This window comes from Somniosus microcephalus, chromosome 4 (assembly GCF_052327205.1).
Source record: "Somniosus microcephalus isolate GS21.2 chromosome 4, FLI_Smic_1.0, whole genome shotgun sequence".
In the NCBI taxonomy this organism is placed as follows: Eukaryota; Metazoa; Chordata; class Chondrichthyes; order Squaliformes; family Somniosidae; genus Somniosus; species Somniosus microcephalus.
The window spans coordinates 140852343-140874717 of NC_140990.1; positions in this window are offsets into that span (position 1 = coordinate 140852343).

Here is a 22375-nt window from a genome sequence, read left to right on the forward strand (position 1 = left end):
CGCGATTTCCCGAGAACCTCCCCCCACCCCGCGATTTCCCGAGACTCGCCGCCCCGCGATTTCCGAGGCTCTCCCCCCCCGCGATTTCCCGAGGCTCTCACCCCCGCGATTTCCAGAGGCTCTCTCCCCCCCGCCCCCCGCGATTTCCCGAGGCTCTCCCCCCCCCGCGATTTCCCGAGGCTCTCCCCCCCGCGATTTCCCGAGGCTCTCCCCCCCGCGATTTCCCGAAGCTCTCCCCCCGCGATTTCCCGAGGCTCTCCCCCGCCGCTATTTCCCGAGGCCCTCCCCCCCCCCGCGATTTCCCGAGGCTCTCCCCCCCGCGATTTCCCGAAGCTCTCCCCCCCGGGGTTTCGCGAGGCCCTCCCCGCCCCCCCCCGCGATTTCCCGAGGCTCTCCCCCCCCGCGATTTCCCGAGGCTCTCCCCCGCGGGATTTCCCGAGGCTCTCCCCCCCGCGATTTCCCGAGGCTCTCTCCCCCCCCCGCCCCCCGCGATTTCCCGAGGCTCTCTCCCCCCCGCGATTTCCCGAGGCTCTCCCCCCCGTGATTTCCCGAGGCTCTCCCCCCCGCGATTTCCCGAAGCTCTTCCCCCCCCCTTCCGCGATTTCCCGAGGCCCTCCCCACCCCCCCGCGATTTCCCGAGGCTCTCCCCCTCCCCGATTTCCCGAGGCCCTCCCCCCCCAACCGCGATTTCCCGAAGTTCTCCCCCCCCGCGATTTCCCGAGGCTCTACCCCCCGCGATTTCCCGAGGCTCTCTCCCCCCCCGCCCCCCGCGATTTCCAGAGGCTCTCCCCCCCGCGATTTCCCGAGGCTCTATATCACCCCGCCCCCCGCGATTTCCCGAGGCTCTCCCCCCCGCGATTTCCCGAGGCTCTCCCCCCCGCAGTTTCCCGAGGCTCTCTCCCCCCCCGCCCCCCGCGATTTCCCGAGGCTCTCTCCCCCCGCGATTTCCCAAGGCTCTCCCCCTCCCCCCCCGCGATTTGCCGAGGCTCTCCCCCCCGCGATTTACCGAGGCTCTCTCACCCGCGATTTCCCGAGGCTCTCCCCCCCCCGCGATCTCACGAGGCTGTGTTATGGCATCACGGGGGCCGTGCGCATGCGTGCCGGCGTCAAGGCGGCTGCGCAACGGCCGTGCGCATGCGTGGTTGCCGTTTAAAAAAAAGCCAGAGCGGTCTCTCGCGGGCGGGCGGCGCATGCGCGGTCAGTGCCAGCGGCGCGAGGCGGCCCGCGGGGAGTAGGCAGGGAAACCCCGCGGGCTGGCGGCCGTTAGAGCGGGGAGTAGGCAGGGAAACCCCGCGGGCTGGCGGCCGTTAGAGCGGCTCACTTCGGGCCCCGACACCGTCAAACCTGAGAGGGGGAAGTAGAGAGAGGGAAGAGGAGAAGGAGAGAGAGGGAAGAGGAGAAGGAGAGAGAGAGAGGGAAGAGAGAGAGATAGAGAAATTATTGGAGCTTCAGGCCTGCCTGCAGCGGGCCTGGAGACCAGCACCGAGTCCCCCCTGCGCGAGGGTGAGGAGGAGGGAGGGGGGGTTGCTAAACACAATATAAAACTGAAATAAATTGTTAATTAATTCCCTAACACATAATTCAAATATTTACCTTAGTTCCCTAACACACAGAAAGTGTGGGGGAAAAAATTGTGGAAAATCAAGATGGCGGCCACTCACCTCGGTTCAGAAGGATAAGGCCCGCCCACACAGGCACCGATTGGTCGACCAGTCAGGTCACCGAAGCGTAGGATTGGTCAATCGTCAAGTCACTCGACACTCAACTGTCGGAAGACCTCGACGTCACACGGTCGCTAATGAGATGCTAATGAGCGGAACGCTGAACGTTTTTGGGATACCGCGGGCGGGATTTTTGTCCGGCCGAAACGTAAGTAGGCCGATGACCGGTCCGGAATCGCAAGCTTTCTTTTGAGGCGACGCGCGCGTCGGTACGCTCTGTAACTTCCAAACGCATCGAGACCAGGCCGACAGACAGACAGACAGACAGACAGAAGAGCCGCTTTATATATATAGATGCATTCACTCATCATCTCAACTCACACCGAGACCCATTCACCCATCATCCTAACTCACACCAAGCCCCATTCAAACATCATCCAATCTCACACCAAGCCCCATTACCCATCATCCTAACTTACCCCAAGCCCCATTCACATATCATCCTAACGAACACCAAGCCCCATTCTCCCATCATCCAAATTCATAACAAGACCCAGTCAACCATCATCCTAACTCACGCCAAGACCCATTTACACATCATCGTAAATCACTCCAAGTCCCATTCACCCATCACCTAGCTCACAACAAGCCCCATTCACCCATCATCATAAATTACACCAGGCCCCATTCACCAATCATCCTAAATCACTCCAAGACCCATTCACACATCTTCCTAATTCACACCAAGCCAAATTCACCCCTCACCCTAAATCAAGCCAAGCATCTTTCATCCTAGCTTACTCCACGCCCCATTCACATTTCATCCTACACCACACCAAGCCTCATTCAAGCATCATACTCACTAACACCAAGCCTCATTCACCCATCTTTCTAACTTACACTGAGACCCATTCACCCATCACCCTAACCCACACCAAGCCTCAATCAAGCATCATACTAACTTAAACCAAGCCCCATTCACACATCATCATAACTTACACCAAGCCCCATTCACCCATCAACCCAAATCGCACCAAGTCCCATTCACCCATCATCCTATCTCACCCATCATCCTAATTTTCTCCAAGCCCCATTCACCCATCATCCTAAATCACACCAAGCCCCATTAAAACATCTTCTTAATTCACACCAAGCCAAATTCATTCATCATCCTAAATGAAGCCAACATAATTCACCCATCATCCTAGCTTACTTCAAGACCCATACACATATCATCCTAACCCACAGCAAGCCTCATTCAAGCATCATACTAACTTATACCAAGCACCATTCACACATCATCCTAACTCACACCAAGAGACATTCACCCATCATCCAAACTCACACCAAGCCCCATTTACCCATCATCTTAACTCACACAAAGACCCATTCACACATCATCCCAACTCACACGAAGAACCATTCACCCACCATCACAACTCACACCGAGACCAATTCACGCATCATCCTAAATCACTCCAAGCCCCATTCACCCTTCACGCTAACACACTCCAAGCCCCATCGACCCATCATCCTATCTCACAAAGCCCCATTCACCCATCAACCTAACTCACTCCAAGCCCCATTCACACATCATTCTAACTCACACCAAGACACATTCAACCATCCTCCTAACTCACACTAAGCCCCATTCACCCATCATTCTAATCACACCAAGCTCCATTCACCCATCATCCTTATCAGACCAAGCCCCATTCGCACATCATCCTAACATATACGAAGACGCATTCACCCATCATCCAAACTCACACCAAGACACAATCACCCATCATCCTAATTTACACCAAGACCCATTCACCCAACATCCTAACTCACACCAAGCTCCATTCACATATCATCCTAACTCACACCAAGCCACATTCACACATCATCCTAACACATATGAAAACGCATTCACACATCATTCTAACTAACACAAAGCCCCATTCACCCATCATCCTAACTCACACGCAGAGACAATCACACATCATCGGAACTCAAACCAAGAAACATTCACCGATGAACCTTACTCACACGAAGCCCCATTAACGAAATCATCCTAACTCACACCAAGACCCTTTCACCCATCATCTTAACTCACACCAAGCCCCATTCACACATCATCCCACTCAAACCAAGACACATTCACCAACCATCCTAACTCACACCAAGACTCATTCACCCATCATCCTAACTCACACCAAACCCCATTCACCCATCATCTTAAGTCACATGACCATTCACCCATCATACTAACTCAAACCAAGTCACATTCACCAATCATCCTAAGTCACACCAGGCCCCATTCACCAATCAACCTAACTCACACCAAGGTCCATTCACACATCAACCTAAACCACACCAAGCCAAATTCACTCTTCATACTAAATCTAACCAAGCATCATTCACCCATCATCCTAGCTTACACCAACACCCATACACATTTGATAATACTCCACACCAAGCCTCATTCAAGCACCATAATAACTTACACCAAGCATCATCCACACATCATCCTAACTCACACCAAGACACATTCATCCATCATCCAAACTTACACCAAGCCCCATTTACCCATCATCTTAACTCACGCAAAGACCCATTCACACATCATCCTAACTCATCCGAAGAACCATTCACCCACCATCACAACTCACACCGAGACCAATTCACGCATCATTTTAAATCACTCAAAGCACAATTCACCCTTCATCGTAACTCACACCAAGCCCCATTCAACCATCACCCTAACTCACACCAAACCCCATTCCAAGAGTATCCAATCTCACACCAAGCCCCATGCACCCATCATCCTAACTTCCACCAAGCCCAATTCACCATCATCCATAATGTCAGCAAACCAATTCAATCATCATCCTAACTCACTCCAAGCCACATTCACCCATCATCCTAATTCACACCAAGGCCCATTCACCCATCATCCTACCTCACACACAGACCCATTCACCCATCACTCTAACTCAGACCAAGCTCCATTCACCCATCATCCTAACATATACGAAGGCACATTCACCCATCATCCAAACACATATCAAGACACATTCACCCATCATCCTAACTCGCACCCAGCCCCATTCAACCATCATCCAAACTCACATCAAGACACAATCACCCATCATCCTACCTCACACACAGACCCATTCACCCATCACCCTAACTTAGACCAAGCTCCATTCACACATCATCCTAACTCACACAAAGCCCCATTCACCCATCATCCTAACTCACACGAAGACACATTCACACATAATACGAACACATATGAAGACGCATTCACACATCATCCTAAATCACACAAAGCCCCATTCACCCATCATCCTAACTCACACGAAGACACATTCACACATCATCCTAACACATATGAAGACGCATTCGCACATCATCCTAACTCACACCAAAACACATTCACCCATCAACCTTACTCATACCAAGCCCCATTAACCAAATCATCCTAACTCTCACCAAGACCCATTCACCCATCATCCTAACTCCCACCAAGTCACAATCATCCATCATTTAAACTACACCAAGATCATTTCACTCATCTTCCTAGCTCAAACCAAGACCCATTCACGCATCATCCTAAATATCTCCAAGCCCCATTCACCCATCTTCCTATCTTGCACCATCCCGCATTCAATCATCATCCTAACTCACACCACCCCAATTCACCAATCATCTTAACTCACACCAAGCTCCGTTCAACTATCAGCCTAACGTACACCATGCCACATTCACACATCGTCCTAACTCGAATTTAAAGCAATTCATTCAGCATTCTAGCACGTAGCAATCCACATTCACCCATCATCATAAATCGATGCTGGCCCCATTCACACATCATCCTATCTCACACCAAGATCAAATCACCCATCACCCTAATTCACAAAAAGATCCATTCACCCATTCTCCTAACTCACACACAGACCCATTCACCCATCATCCTAACTCACACCAAGCCCCATTCACCCATCATCCTAAGTCACAGACCATTCACCCATCATCCTAACTCAAACCAAGTCACATTCACCTGTCATCCTAAGTCACACCAGGCCTCATTCACCCATCATCCTAACGCACACCAAGATCCAAACACCTATCAACCTAACACACACCAAGCCAAATTCACTCTTCATCCTAATTCAAGCCAAGCATCATTCACCCATCATCCTAGCTTACACTAAGACCCATACACATTTCATCCTACTCCACACCAAGTCTCATTCAAGCATCATAATAACTTACACCAATCATCATTCACACATCATCCTAACTCACACCAAGGCACATTCTTCCATCATCGAAACTCACACCAAGCCCCATTTACCCATCATCTTAACTCACACAAAGACCCATTCACACATCATCCTAACTCATCCGAAGAACCATTCACCCACCATCACAACTCACACCATGACTAATTCATGCATCATTTTAAATCACTCCAAGCCCAATTCACCCTTCATCCTAACTCACACCAAGCCCCATTCACCCATCACCCTAACTCACACCAAACCCCATTCAAAGAGTATCCAATCTCACACCAAGCCCCATGCACCCATCATCCTAACTTCCACCAAGCCCAATTCACCATCATCCATAATCTCAGCAAACCAATTCAATCATCATCCTAACTCACTCCAAGCCACATTCACCCAACATCCTAATTCACACCAAGACCCACTCACCCATCATCCTACCTCACACACAGACCCATTCACCCATCACCCTAACTCAGACCAAGCTCCATTCACCCATCATCCTAACTTACACGAAGAGACATTCACACATCATCCTAACTCACAACAAGCCCCATTAACCAAATCATCCTAACTCCCACCAAGTCACAATCATCCATCATTTAACCTACAGCAAGACCCTTTCACTCATCTTCCTAACTCAAACCAAGACCCATTCACACATCATCCTGAATCTCTCCAAGCCCCATTCACCCATCTTCCTAACTCGCACCAACCCGCATTCAATCATCATCCTAACTCACACCACGCCCATTCACCAATCATCTTAACTCACACCAAGGTCCATTCAACTATCAGCCTAACTCACACCATGCCACATTCACGCATCATCCTAACTCGAAATAAAAGCAATTCATTCAGCTTTCTAGCACGTAGCAATCCACATTCACCCATCATCATAAATCGATGCTGGCCCCATTCACCCATCATCCTATCTCACACCAAGATCAAATCACCCCTCATCCTAATTCACACCAAGATCCATTCACCCATTCTCCTAACTCACACGCAGACCCATTCACACATCACCCTAACTCAAACCAAGATACATTCACTAATCATCCTAAGTCACAGACCATTCACCCATCATCCTAACTCAAACCAAGTCACATTCACCTATCATCCTAAGTCACACCAGGCTTCATTCACCCATCATCCTAACGCACACCAAGATCCATTCTCCCATCAACCTAACACACACCAAGCCAAATTCACTCTTCATCCTAATTCAAGCCAAGCATCATTCACCCATCATCCTAGCTTACACCAAGACCCATACACATTTCATTCTACTCCAAACCAAGCCTCATTCAAGCATCATAATAAGTTTCACCAAGCACCATTCACACATCATCCTAACTCACACCAAGACACATTCACCCATCATCCAAACTCACACCAAGCCCCATTTACCCATCATCTTAACTCATCCGAATAACCATTCACCCACCATCTGAACTCACACCGTGACCAATTCACGCATCATTTTAAATCACTCCAAGCCCAATTAACCGTTCCTCCTAACTCACACCAAGCCCCATTCATCCATCACCCTAACTCACACCAAACCTCATTCTAAGAGAATCCAATCTCACACCAAGCCCCATGCACCCATCATCCTAACTTCCACCAAGCCCAATTCAACATCATCCATAATCTCATCAAACCAATTCAATCATCCTAACTCACTCCAAGCACCATTCACCCATCATCCTAATCACACCAAGCCCCATTCACCCATCATCCAAACTCACACAAAGACCCATTCACCCATCATCCAAACTCACACCAAGACACATTCAAACATCATCCTAACTCACACCAACCCCCATTCACACATCATCCCAACTAACACAAAGGCACATTCACACATCAATCTAACTCGCACCAAGACATATTCAACCATCGTCCTAGCTCACACCAAGTCCCATTCACCCACCATCCTAACTCACACAAAGACCCATTCAACAATCATCCTAACACACACCAAGACACATTCACACATCATCCTCACTCACACCAAGCCCCATTCACCCATCATCCTAATCAGACTGTTGTAGCTAATTTAGGGCACAGCGGGCCAGGTGGTATATGAGGTCGACACGATACCCAACAGAAGCTTTCTGAGTTAATAAAACTCCGACTATGAGTTGAATGGCAAAGTAAAAGAATGCTTTATTGCAGAGCTCTGGGAGAAACCGTTACACACCCCTTGTGTGATCACCAAGTTCCTCGTTTTACACACACAAAGCCCCTGCCTTTATACAGGGGTCAAAACAAATTACCTCATATTACTAATCACCGCGATACCCCATGACATCTATAACGGTTACCTATTTTAAGCAAGCGATGGACCTAGGTCTAAAACCTTTTTCGGGACCATTAACCGCAGACAGGAGAAGCAGAAGTAAAAACATTGTTTCCAGACTGTCCGTCCTTGCAAGGTAACCACAATCTAAAAACAAGCTGCAGCTGGCAATTACATCACCCCCTGCGTACGTGCAAACCCAAGGCCCCTTGTTAGCCAGTTTTAATGTCAAGTATCCCGACAGTCTTTGCAAAGTCCTTAGTACTGAAATTCTACTTAACAATCCCTCCTTTTGGTCCTGGATCACGATCTTCTTGGTCCAGCTGAACATCAATTTTCTTCCTTCACAGTGTTGTTCCTACAACCACTGACTCATCCGGGGGAAGGCAGTCAGTTCAGGTTGGTCCTCCTTGTCCTCTTCCACAAGCGATAGTTCATCCGCCTGAATCACACTGACTGGCATTACCGGTGTCATTGCCATTTTGCAACAAGCTCTCACTATAGTTAGCAGACAGCATATTGCAACACATATCGCGACAATGATAACCAATGTATGCATTATCCAGGGGCCCCATCCCGTTAGTCCTAGCCACTCCAACCATCCTTGTCCCGGATTGGTATGGAGTTTCTTCACTTCATCCTTCATGTGGTTTACTAAGTTTGTGATATTTTCTGAACTATCGGGGATATAAGTACAGCACTCACTTCCTATCAAGGCACAGGTTCCTCCTTGTGCTGCAAGGAGGTAATCTAAGGCCATTTGATTCTGGAGGGTTACTGTTCTAATGGCTACCATTTCGGCACTCATTTCTGTTAAAGCTTCCCCAGTAACATTGGCAACTACCTCTATTAGCCTTGCCAACTTCCTTGTTTCATCCATTAAGTTCATTATTCCATAGGGAGGGTTTATTACACCAAAAAATCTTTGATAAGCTCCTAGCTCTCTTTTAGTCCGGTATTTCTTAAATTCGTGGTGTTCCCCAATCTCATTCAAGTGGTGAATGTATGGTACTACATAACCTAAGTAACACGAACCCGTCCAATTCCGGTATGATTTAGTTGGAAGAAACCTTGGCCACAGCCTGTGAGATTACATTTTGTTACATTAACATCTTGGAAACAGTTACTGCGTCCTACTTTTATACCTCTGGACACAATCTTCGCTAAACATATTGGCCCCTCCGGCCTACCAACCCCTGAAGTATTAGTAAGGACTAAGGATGGAGGCTGCCTATTCCGATTATAGTTAGGCTGGTACCACCCCTGGAAAGTGGTTAGGTCGTAACCTGCCGACTTCCAGTTGTCCCTGTCACCCTCCTGGTTGTACGAATCTTCTTAATTGCCGCTGGCGTTTTGGCGCATGACCCACTCTGCCATCTCTGTGGCATTGAACGGGATGGGTCTCAAGGGAATCCCTCTTTTACTATGGATTGGGATATGGCTACAGACCCAACAGCTTGTTAAGTTACAGCTTTTTGCATATTCATAGGACATGTACAGAAAGGTATTTACGTGTAACTCTTGCTTACATAGCTGTCTCCCCTGGGTTACCGTAACAATGCATATTATCGCAACTAAACATATTATGGTCTTCATCTTTATTTCTGATGAAGTACTGCCTGTCTGAAGCTGGTTTATTTTTTCTTTGGCCCTCCCGATAACACTCTTGTACTAATGCGTTAAGATAAAAGCATATAAGCACAACCGATGCAATAAGCCACAAAACAAATGCCCACACAGGCAAACAGATCAAAGTATCATGCATTAATCAGTTGATGTTGACCTGGAAAATAATACAAGGGGTGTATCATTAGTAACTTCTATGCACACCCCTTTTGAGGGTTTTTTTTTCCTCACAGGCCAGCACAGGCTGAGAGTACAATGGGTGTAGGATTTCAGCAGGCCAGAACAATCCAAACACCATACCAGACCTCGCAAAACTGCAGTCACCTTTCCAAGGCCGAGCATGAGTTCTGTGACCTCGAGACGTAATCCTTATGCTTTAACTAAACATTATCAATTCTCAATCTGCGTTTCACGCCCCTACAGATTGAGTCCTTAACACAATAACTTAACAACTTTAATCCGAATTGTATGCTGGTTAAATTCATTGAGTCAGTCTTTTCTTTCGTGGTGACACTTTCCCCTGTAGTCCCCTTCTCAGGCGGCTCCAGGGGTGACTTGGGTTCATATATCTTTAGCTGTATCCCTTTCCCCATATGTCTAGACAGGCGCAAGTATCTCCGCTAATAATAACTTCTAAGGCCCGTTCCACTTGGGAGCAAAGCCTGATTTGGTTGGTAATACCTTTAGCATTACCCTAGTTCCCGCTGTAGGGACTTCTGGTAACGAGAAGGGGAGTTCCTTCTCGTCCTGCTCCTTCTGGCGGTACCTTACTTGCTTCCGCATTTCTTTTAATTGTTTACTCATTTCTTGGACATATCGCTGTAGCTTGTCCTTTAAGGGGCCTACATCCACCCCTCCTGTAATTATGCCTTCTGGCAGTTGCATTGCTCATCCTGTCATAAGTTCATACGGGGTAAGGCCTGTAGTGCGATTATTGGTGGCCCGTAATTTCATCAGAATGATAGGTAACACTTCCACCCATGTTTTTTCTGATTCCTGCATGGCCTTAGCCAACGCATTTTTTAATGTTCTGTTCAGTCTCTCTACCATTCCCGAACTCTGGGGATGGTAGGGTATATGGAATTTTTGCTTGATTCCCATTAACTGACACATATGTTTTACCACACCTCCCGTGAAGTGGGTTCCTTGATCGGAATCTATGAAGTGGCATTCGCTAATGGGGAATTACCTCTTCTGCCAAGATTCTAGCAACGGTAGTGGCAGTACAATTTCTGGTGGGGAATGCCTCCACCCATCTTGTGAACTGATCAATAATCACCAGGCAGTACGTCTTATCCTGGGATATGGGTAAGGGCCCTGTAAAATCTATTTGCAAGTGTTCCCATGGCCCTCGAGGCCTGGGTTGGTGTCCTTGTTTAATCTTAACCAGTCTTCCTGGGTTATGCTGAGCGCACACGATGCATCGTTGACAATACTTAGCAATATCCCATCCCATACCCTTCCACGACCACTCCTTACCTAAAGTCTGTTGCATCACCTCCTTTCCAGAGTGGCTTAATCCATGGTGTAAATCGAGTAGGGTATTCTGTATACACTCGGGGGCCATTACCTTATTATTTACTCGCCATACTCCGTCTGCTTTTGGTCTGGCTCCTTGTGCTTTCCATCTTTGCCTTTCACTAGGTAATATATCCTCGTGTAGCTCGGCAATACTGATTTCATTTCCTGGGCTATCTACAGTGGTGGCTACAGGTTCCTCAGGTTCCCATTCTAAGGCTAACTCCGCAGATTGTTTCGCTATCTGCTTTCCCTCCTCCCGTTCCAGGTTTGCTTCTTTCCATTCCAAGACCAGGGCTGCCTGAGCTGCCCTGTCGGCTGCCTGGTTGCCCATAAAACCCTTCCATTCCGGGCTGTCTTTGCCTGGTTCCTTTTGGTGCGCTTTAATCTTTATTACTGCGACCTGTTTAGGCTTATTACTAGCTTCCAGGAGGGCTTCGATTCTTTCCTGATGTCTTATGGGGGTTCCCCCGGTAGTTACAAATCCCCGTCGGCCCCATGCAGTCATGTAGTCATGGACTACTCCGAACGCATATCGGCTGTCCGTATATATATTTACCATTTTATTCTCGGACTCTTCTAGTGCTACTGTCAGTGCCACTAGTTCTGCCACTTGGGCTGACAAGCCTCCTTCAAGCCTCCCTGATCGTACAGTCCTCATCTGAATATTTACCACAGCCCAGCCCGTGCGAGGCTGTCCGTCTATATATTTTCGGGACCCGTCCATGTACAGTGTCTCTTCAGCCTCTGGTAGCGGAGTGTCTTTTATTTTGTCTCCCTTTAAGTCAGCATCTACATCTCCACAATCATGGGAAACTCCTGATCCCAATACTCCTTCCACTGCTTCTTTTGTTTACAGTCCTTAATGAAGTGTCCCACCTTGCCACAGTTGTGGCAGGATCCTTTGGGTTTAGCCCCTGATCCAGCATTGCCGGACTGAGCTGCACTTACTCCTTCCTTTTTCACTTGCCTGTAATCCGTCAATGCCACATGCCCATTCGATTAACTCGTCATATGTTCTGGTACCTAGTACTCCTAGTTTTATGATTGCCTGATGGGGGGCAGACAGCCCATCTTTAAAGGCCTGGATAAAGGCTGGGTCCGTCCTCACCGCCTGTGCCTGGCCAGAGGACTCTCCGTAGATGGTGAATAATCGTTCCCCGTACTCTGAAGAGCCCTCGCCCTTTCGTTGTTTACATGATGTTATTTTATTCCAATTTATGGGGGCTTCTCCTAACACCCTTTGTATTTCTGTGTTAAATAACTGGAAGTTTACATCCATTTCCTCTTTATTCATTTTTAGTGGACATTGATTCGTCTACCTCCCATTGCAGTAATCTGTATTAGCATGCCCAATGCCGGGGTTTGCAGGGACCAACCGCCAACGGTCAACGGGGCATGCCGCCTGAACTAATTGGTGTATGTCTTTAAGGTGGAGGGAGTGTCCCTGCCAGACTGATTCTAACTCCGACCAAAATTTAGCATTAGAACTCCGCGTCTGTAATTTACCCAAACGGCCCATAACGGCTTCCTTTTCACCTGGGGTAAATGCTTTCCAATCTGCTCTCCCCCTATTGACAACCACTGCTTCATTCAGTGGGTCTTGCCTTGTTACCGGTGCTACATGGTATCCTTCTGGAGGTGCACTGTGGTTAGTATATGGGGGAGGAACCTCTTCTCTTCCCGTTTCCCCCCAATTCTGTCGGTTATAGTCCCTCAGCCATCGTTGTTGTTCTTCATTGACTCCTTTAAGGACTTCTATCTGTTTCTTACAACCCTCGCACTCTGTGCGAAGATAATCTATCTGGAATTGTTTTCCCTTAAGGCTCACCGCCGCCTTTTCTGCCTGTTCTATTAACCCTGTCAGTTGGTGAACCAGCAGTACTCCTGCTTTCTTAGTCCTCTCCTTCTTTTGCGTATCCCACCATGACCGCTGTTGGTCCAAACTTTTTGATATGTCCCACCCGTCTTTCTGCATTTTCTCAATTAGGGAACATCTATCTGTCATATAAGTATCGATAAGGGAGCCCGGGGGCCCCCGCTTCAAGTCCTTACCCGACATTATGTCCCTCGGCCACTATCTCCGGTCCCCGTAAATCTGAGAACACAAATACTTTTCCCTCGGGGTCCCGTCACATGTAATGTAAAGGTTGGTCCGGCTCCTTTACCTCTCCTCCAGTTCTCCTCCTAGGCTATACCTAGGTTCCCTGGAATCACATAAATTAATGCAGTCTCATGGTTGTTAGTATCCTAGCACAATTTTACATATGCCATCTCACCTCTCTTTTGTTCTTTTTGAATCACTCGAGCGTGTGTCCGCTTGATCAGGGCGGCCAGTCACTCGGTGACCCTGCTCAAAGCGCCAATTTGTTGTAGCTAATTTAGGGCACAGCGGGCCAGGTGGTATAGGAGGTCGACGCGATATCCAGCAGAAGCTTTCTGAGTTAATAAAACTCCGACTATGAGTTGAATGGCAAAGTAAAAGAATGCTTTATTGCAGAGCTCTGGGAGAAACCATTACACACCCCTTGTGTGATCACCAAGTTCCTCGTTTTACACACACAAAGCCCCTGTAAGGACCGGAACTCGGTGGACCCAACTGCAGTAAGGCAAACTGAGGCGAAGGTTAGGTTGCAAAACAAAAGTAGACTTTACTTGACATAAACAAAATAACAGCACAGAATACAAGCTAGCAGGCCAGCAAACAGTATCACCAGGCAGTGCAACTCAAGACTGAGCAATGAACATAAACTGAACACCACTTAAATAGTAGGCATCTAACAATGCACAGGTGAATACAATAACGAATGAAGAAGGACCCAATTAAGAGAGTTCATGGCGCCCTCTGGTGGCGAGGCGAGGCAGAACCTGGGTCATTCCTTACATGACCCCCCTCCCTAGGAACGGCCCCTGACGTTCCCCCAGAAGGTCCATGGTGGCGACGCAAAAAATTCCGTACTAAATCGCGATCCAGGATGTCCCGGTCCGGGACCCAAGAGCGTTCCTCTGGACCATATCCCTCCCAGTCCACCAGGAACTGGAGGCCCCCGCGAACCCGGCGAGAGTCCATCAGGCGACGGACTGCGTAAGCAGGCTGGCCGTCGATGATGCGGGGAGCAGGAGGAGGCCTCGTGGCGGGCGCCAGGGAACTGCTGGCCACAGGCCGAAGCCGGGAGACATGGAAGGTAGGATGAATCCGCATGGAGCGGGGTAGCTGGAGACGGTAGGACACCGGGTTGACCTTCCTCAACACCATGAAGGGACCGATGAAACAGGGCGTCAGTTTGCGGGACTCCACTCGCAGCGGGAGATCCTGCGTAGAAAGCCAGACCCTCTGACCAGGACGGAATGAAGGAGCCGGTCTGCGCCGCTTGTTGGCCTGGATCTGCCGCTGTCGAGAAGCTCATTGTAAGGCCAGCCGCGCTCTCCTCCAGGTCCGTCGACAGCGCTGGACAAACTTCTCCGCGGACAGAACCCCCACCTCGAGCTCCTGCTCCTGGAACAGTGGAGGCTGAAAACCGAACTGGCACTCGAACGGCAACAGTCCTGTGGGGGAGCAGCACAACGGGTTGTGCGCGTACTCAGCCCAGGCGATGTGATGACTCCAGGTCAGAGGGTTAGCGGACACGAGACACCTCAGGGTCATCTCCAGGTCTTGGTTGATCCGTTCTGTTTGACCGTTCGACTGAGGGTGGAAACCCGAGGAAAGACTGACAGTAGCTCCAATGAGCTTGTAGAAGGCTCTCCAAAACCGGGAGGTGAATTGTGGACCACGGTCAAAAATGATGTCAAGGGGCAAACCGAACAACCTGAAAACATGCTGGACCATGAGCTCGGCTGTCTCTTGGGCTGAGGGAAGCTTGGGCAAGGGCAGAAAACGACAGGCTTTGGAGAAGCGATCTACGACGACCAGAATGACAGTGTTGCCTTGAGATGGTGGAAGGCCTGTGATGAAATCCACCGAGAGGTGTGACCAGGGGCGAGTGGGAATGGGGAGAGGATGCAGCAAACCCTGGGGGCGAGATCGAGGGTTCTTGTTTCGTGCACAAATGGCACAACCTGCCATGAATGCCTTTACGTCCTTCTCCATGGTGGGCCACCAGAACCTTCTGCGAAGAAACTCCAGTGTCCTGGATGCGCCTGGATGACCGGTGAGTCGCGACGAATGCCCCCACTGCAGGACTTGTGAGCGAGTCGTGTTGGGGACAAAAAGGCGACCGGGTTGGCCGTTGCCAGGGTCTGCCTCCCTCTGTTGCACCTTTCTGACCAGCGTCTTGATCCCCCAGCAAACCGGTGCTACAATTCGGGAAGTAGAAATAATAGGTTCTGGTTGTCTCTCCCGCTCGGGTGGATCAAATTGCCTGGAGAGAGCATCAGGCTTGAGATTCTTGGAACCTGGACGATATGACAGGACAAAGTCAAAACGATTAAAAAACAGTGCCCAGCGAGCTTGACGAGAGTTAAGTCGTTTGGCGTCCTGGATATAGGCCAGATTCTTATGGTCAGTCCAGACAATGAACGGGTGTTTAGACCCCTCCAACCAATGTCTCCACTCCTCCAGTTCCAACTTAGCTGCAAGTAATTCCCCGTTTCCAATATTGTAGTTTCGTTCAGCGGGAGTGAGTCGGCGAGAGAAAAAGGCGCAAGGGTGCAGTTTGTTGTCGTTAGACCGTTGGGATAAAACGGCGCCCACTCCTATATCTGAGGCATCCACCTCGACAATGAAGGGGAGTGAGGGATCCGGAATCACGAGGACAGGAGCAGATGTGAAGCGCCGCTTGAGACCCTCGAAAGCCTGCGCAGCCTCAGCGGACCAACTGAACTGGGTAGTGGCGGTCTTGGTGAGGGCGTTAAGAGGGGCAGCAATGGTGCCGAAGTTTCTGATGAATCTCCGATAGAAGTTAGCAAACCCCAAGAAACGTTGCACCTGTTGGAGAGAGGTGGGTGGTGGCCAATCTCGGATATCTTGGGTCTTGCCAGGGTCCATTTGGATGTTGCCGCTGGAGATGATGAATCCCAGAAATGAAACCGTGGAAACGTGAAATTCACACTTCTCCGCCTTGACAAACAAGAGGTTGTTAAGCAAAAGTTGCAGGACTTGTCTTACATGCTGGACATGATCGTGAAGAGTTTTGGAGAAAATGAGAATGTCGTCCAGGTAGACAAAAACAAAGCGATTCAGCATGTCTCAGAGAACGTCGTTGATGAGTGCCTGGAACACAGCAGGGGCGTTGGTCAATCCAAAGGGCATAACCAGGTACTCATAGTGCCCAGTAGGTGTGTTGAATGCCGTCTTCCACTCGTCCCCTTCGCGGACGCGGATGAGGTTGTAGGCGTTGCGGAGGTTCAATTTTGTGAAGACCGTGGCTCCCTGAAGTAGCTCGAAGGCCGTTGACATGAGTGGAAGAGGATAACGGTTCTTTATAGTAATCCGGTTAAGGCAACGGTAGTCGATGCAGGGATGGAGACCTCCATCTTTCTTACTCACGAAGAAAAAACCGGCACCAGCAGGAGAGGTGAACGGACGGATGAAGCCAGCGGCGAGAGCGTCACGGATGTACTCCTCCATGGCGGTGGTCTCAGGAGCAGAAAGGGAAAAGATCCTACCCCTAGGTGGGCATGTCCCAGGCAGGAGGTCAACGGCACAGTCATATGGCCTATGAGGGGGAAGTGATGTGGCTCGAACCTTACTGAAGACCTCTTTTAGATCCTCATACTCGGGTGGTACTCGGGACAATTCAGAGCGTGATGGGGACTCCTGGGGCTGGGAAGGAGACTTGGCGCGAAGACAGGTAGTATGGCAGGTGGAGCCCCATTCCGTAAGCTGGCCGGTGGCCCAATCCAAGCGAGGATTATGGCAGGCCAACCAAGGATAACCCAGAATTAATGGAAACTGGGAAGAGTGGATAAGGGAGAATTGGATGGTCTCAAAATGTTGTCCGTCCACGCCCAAACACAGGGGGGCAGTATGATGGTGAATGGTTCCAGAGCCCAGGGGTGTTCCAGCCAGGGCAACAACAGTGAGGGGGTGAACAGAATGGGTCAGGGGAATCTTGAGCTGTTTAGCTAACCCCAGATCTATGAAGTTACCATCAGACCCCGAATCCACCAGGGCCTTAAGATCATGTTGTTGATTGCCCCAGAAAAGAGATGATGCCAGCAAAACCCTAGAAACAGTGGGGTCGGAAGGGATGGTTAAGCTCGTCTCAGGTCCCTCCGTCCTGGACGAGCCCTGGCTTTTCCCACCAACTCTGGACAGGAAGAGCGAAAGTGGCCAGCTTCCCCACAATAAAGGCAAGATCCCTCTCATTCGGCGATCACGTTCGGGCTGCGAGAGGCGGGTTACTCCCACCTGCATGGGCTCCTCTGGATCGGTCAAAGATGGACTCGGGATGGCTCGAAGGTTCTCAGATGGCTTCGAAGCAGGAAAGGCTCTGGTCTCTGGAAGCGGGGTGAAAAAGGAGTGGCGTTCTCTTCACCTCTCACGGAGACGATTATCCACACGAATGGAGATATCAAAGAGAGACTCCAAATCACTCACCGGATCTCTGGATGCCAGTTCGTCCTTGATCTCATCCGTGAGACCGTGGCAAAAAGTGGCGATGAGCGCCTCCGAATCCCATTGGCTTTCTGCAGCGAGAGTGCGAAACTCAATAGCGTAGTCCGCAACGCTACGAGCCCCCTGGCGAAGCCGAAGCAGTTTGTTAGATGCCTCTCTCCCACTGACAGGGTGATCAAAAACCCTTCTCATTTCTTCCGAGAAAAGTTGGTAGTTTGAACAAGCCGGAGTTTGCTGTTCCCAGACGGCCGTAGCCCAGGTAAGTGCCTTGCCGGTGAGTAGCGAAATGATGTAGGCCACTCGGGAACAGTCACTGGGAAATAATGAACCCTGCAGTTGGAAAGCCAGGGAACACTGTGTTAGAAAACCTTGACATCCTCCTGGGTTACCGTCATAGCGCTCGGGTGCAGGTAATCGGGGTTCTTTCAGAGGGGAAGGCGCAACCGTAGGAGCGGGTAATGGTGCTGGAGCAGCTTGGATCACTTGATTCAGGTTCTGGCTCCGATGGAAAGCAATGACGAGGGCCTCCAGCTGATTCTGGCTTCGGGAGAATGCCGTGGCGAGGCACCGCAGTTCGCTCAAGATCAGTTGTAGCTGTTCAGAAATTTCTCTTTGCCATTGGTCCTTCTCTGCTGGGTCCATGTTTTGGCTCAGTCTTGCTGTAAGGACCGGAACTCGGTGGACCCAACTGCAGTAAGGCAAACTGAGGCGAAGGTTAGGTTGCAAAACAAAGGTAGACTTTACTTGACATAAACAAAATAACAACAGCACAGAATACAAGCTAGCAGGCCAGCAAGCAGTATCACCAGGCAGTGCAACTCAAGACTGAGCAATGAACATAAACTGAACACCACTTAAATAGTAGGCATCTAACAATGCACAGGTGAATACAATAATGAATAAAGAAGGACCCAATTAAGAGAGTTCATGGAGCCCTCTGGTGGCGAGGCGAGGCAGAATCTGGGTCATTCCTTCCAGCCCCTGCCTTTATACAGGGGTCAAAACAAATTACCTCATATTACGAATCACCGCGATACCCCGTGACATCTATAATGGTTACCTATTTTAAGCAAGCGATGGACCCTAGGTCTAAAACCTTTTTCGGGACCTTTAACCGCAGGCAGGAGAAGCAGAAGTAAAAACATTGTTTCCAGACTGTCCGTCCTTGCAAGGTAACCACAATCTAAAAACAAGCTGCAGCTGGCAATTACATCACCCCCCTGCGTACGTGCAAACCCAAGGCCCCTTGTTAGCCAGTTTTAATGTCAAGTATCCCGACAGTCTTTGCAAAGTCCTTAGTACTGAAATTCTCCTTAACAAGGCCAAGCCCCATTCACACATCATCCTAACATATACGAAGCCACATTCACCCATCATCCTAATTCACACCAAGACCCATTCACCCACCATCCAAACTCACACACAGACCCATTAACCCTTCACCCTAACTCAAACCAAGCCCCATTCACCCATCATCCAACTCAAACCAAGACACATTCACCAATCATCCTAACTCACACCAAGACCCATTCACCCAGCATCCTAAGTCACACCAGGCCCCATTCACCCATCATCCTAACTCATGCCAAGATATCCATTCACCAATCAACCTAACCCACACAATGCCAAATTCGCTCTTCATCCTAATTCAAGCCAAGCATCCTAGCTTACACCAAGACCCATAAACATATCATCCTAACCCACACCAAGCCTCATTCAAGCATCATACTAAATTACACCAAGCACCATTCACACATCATCCTAACTCACACCAAGTCAAAATCACCCATCATCCAAACTCACACCAAGCCACATTTACATATCATCTTAACTCACACAAAGACCCATTCACACATCATCCTAACTCACACGAAGAACCATTCACCCACCATCACAACTCACACCGAGACCAATTCACGCACCATTCTAAATCACTCCAAGCCCAATTCACCCTTCATCCGAACTCACACCAAGCCCCATTCACCCATCACCCTAACTCACACCAAGCCCCATTCAAAGTGTATCCAATCTCACACCAAGCCCCATGCACCCATCATCCTAACTTCCACCAAGCCCAATTCAACATCATCCATAATCGCAGCAAACCAATTCAATCATCATCCTAACTCACTCCAACATCCAATCACCCATCAACCAACCCGCACAAAGCTCCATTCACCCATCATCCTAAGTTATTCCAAGCCCCATTCACACATCATTCTAACTCACACCAAGACACATTCAAACAACGTTCTAACTCACACCAAGCCCCATTCACCCATCATCCTAACCACACCAAGCCCCATTCACCCATCATTCTAACTCACACAAAGACCCATTCACCCATCATCCAATCTCACACAAAGGCACATTCACCCATCATCCTAACTCACACCAAGCCCCATTCACACATCATTCTAACTCGCACCAAGACATATTCAAACATCGTCCTAACTCACACCAAGCCCCATTCACACACCATCCTAACTCACACAAAGACCCATTCGCCCAACATCCTAAGACACAACAAAACACATTCACACATCATCCTAACACACACCAAGCCCCATTCACCCATCATCCTAATCAGACCAAGCCCCATTCACACATCATCCTAACATATACGAAGACACATTCACCCATCATCCAAACTCAAATCAAGAAACATTCACCCATCATCCTAACTCGCACCCAGCCCCATTCAACCATCATCTTAACTCACACCAAGACCCAATCACCCATCATCCTAATCCAAACCAAGACCCATTCACCCACCATCCTAACTCACACACAGAGCCATTCACCCATCACCCTAACTCACACTAAGCACCATTCACACATCATCCTAACTCAAACCAAGACACATTCACCAATCATCGTAACTCACACCAAGATCCATTCACCCATCATTCTAACTCACAGCAAGCCACATTCACCCATCATCCTAAGTCACAGACCATTCACCCAGCATCTTAACTCAAATCAAGACACATTCACCCATCATCCTAAGTCACACCAAGCCCCATTCACACATCATCCAACTCAAACCAAGACACATTCACCAACCATCCTAGCTCACACCAAGACCCATTCACCCATCATCCTAACTCACACCAAGCCCCATTCACCCATCATCCTAACTCACAGACCATTCACCCATCATCCAAACTCAAACCAAGTCACATTCTCCTATCATTCTATGTCACACCAGGCCTCATTCAGCCATCATCCTAACTCACACCAAATCCATTCACCCATCAACCTAACACACACCAAGCCAAATTCACTCTTCATCCTAATTCAAGCCAAGCATCATTCACCCATCAACATAGCTTACAACAAGACCGATACACATTTCATCCTACCGCACACCAAGCCTCATTCAAGCATCATACTAACTTACACCAAGCATCATTCACACATCATCCAAACTCACACCAAGACCCATTTACCCCTCATCTAAACTCACAAAAAGACCCATTCACACATCATCCAAACTCACACTAAGACACATTCACCACCATCTCAACTCACACCGAGACCAATTCACGCATCATCCTAAATCACTCCAAGCCCCATTCACTCTTCATCGTAACTCACACCAAGCCCCATTCAGCCATCAACCAAACTTCCACCAATTCCCATTCACCCATCATCCAAAATCACAGCAAACCAACTCAATTATCATCCTAACTCACTCCAAGCCCCAATCAAACATCATCCTAAATCACACCACGTTCCATTCACCCATCATCCTAACTCACACACAGACACTTTCACCCATCATCTTAACTAACACAAAGCCCCATTCACCCATCATCCTAACTCACACAAAGCCCCATTCACCCATCATCCTAACACACTAAGACTCATTCACACATCATCCCAACACATATGAAGACGCATTCACACATTATCCTAACTCACACCAAGACACATTCACTCATCAACCATACTCACACCAAGCCCCATTAACTAAATCATCCTAACTCACACCAAGACACAATCATCCATCATCCTAACCTACACCAAGTCACTTTCACCCATCATCCTAACTCATACCAAGACCCATTCAGGCATAATTCTAAATCTCTCCAAGCCCCATTCACCCATCTTCCTAACTCGCACCAACCCTCATTCAATCATCATCCTAACTCACACCAAGGTCCATTCAACTATCAGCCTAATTACAACATGCCACACTCACGCATCATCCTAGCTCGCACTAAAAGCAATTCGTTCAGCATCCTAGCCCGTAGCAATCCACATTCACACATCACCATAAATCGATGCAAGCCCCAGTCACCCATCATCCTATCTCACACCAACATCCATTCACACATTTTCCTAACTAAAACCAAGAATCATTCACTAATCATCCTAACTCACACCAAGACCCATTCACCCATCATCCTAACTCACA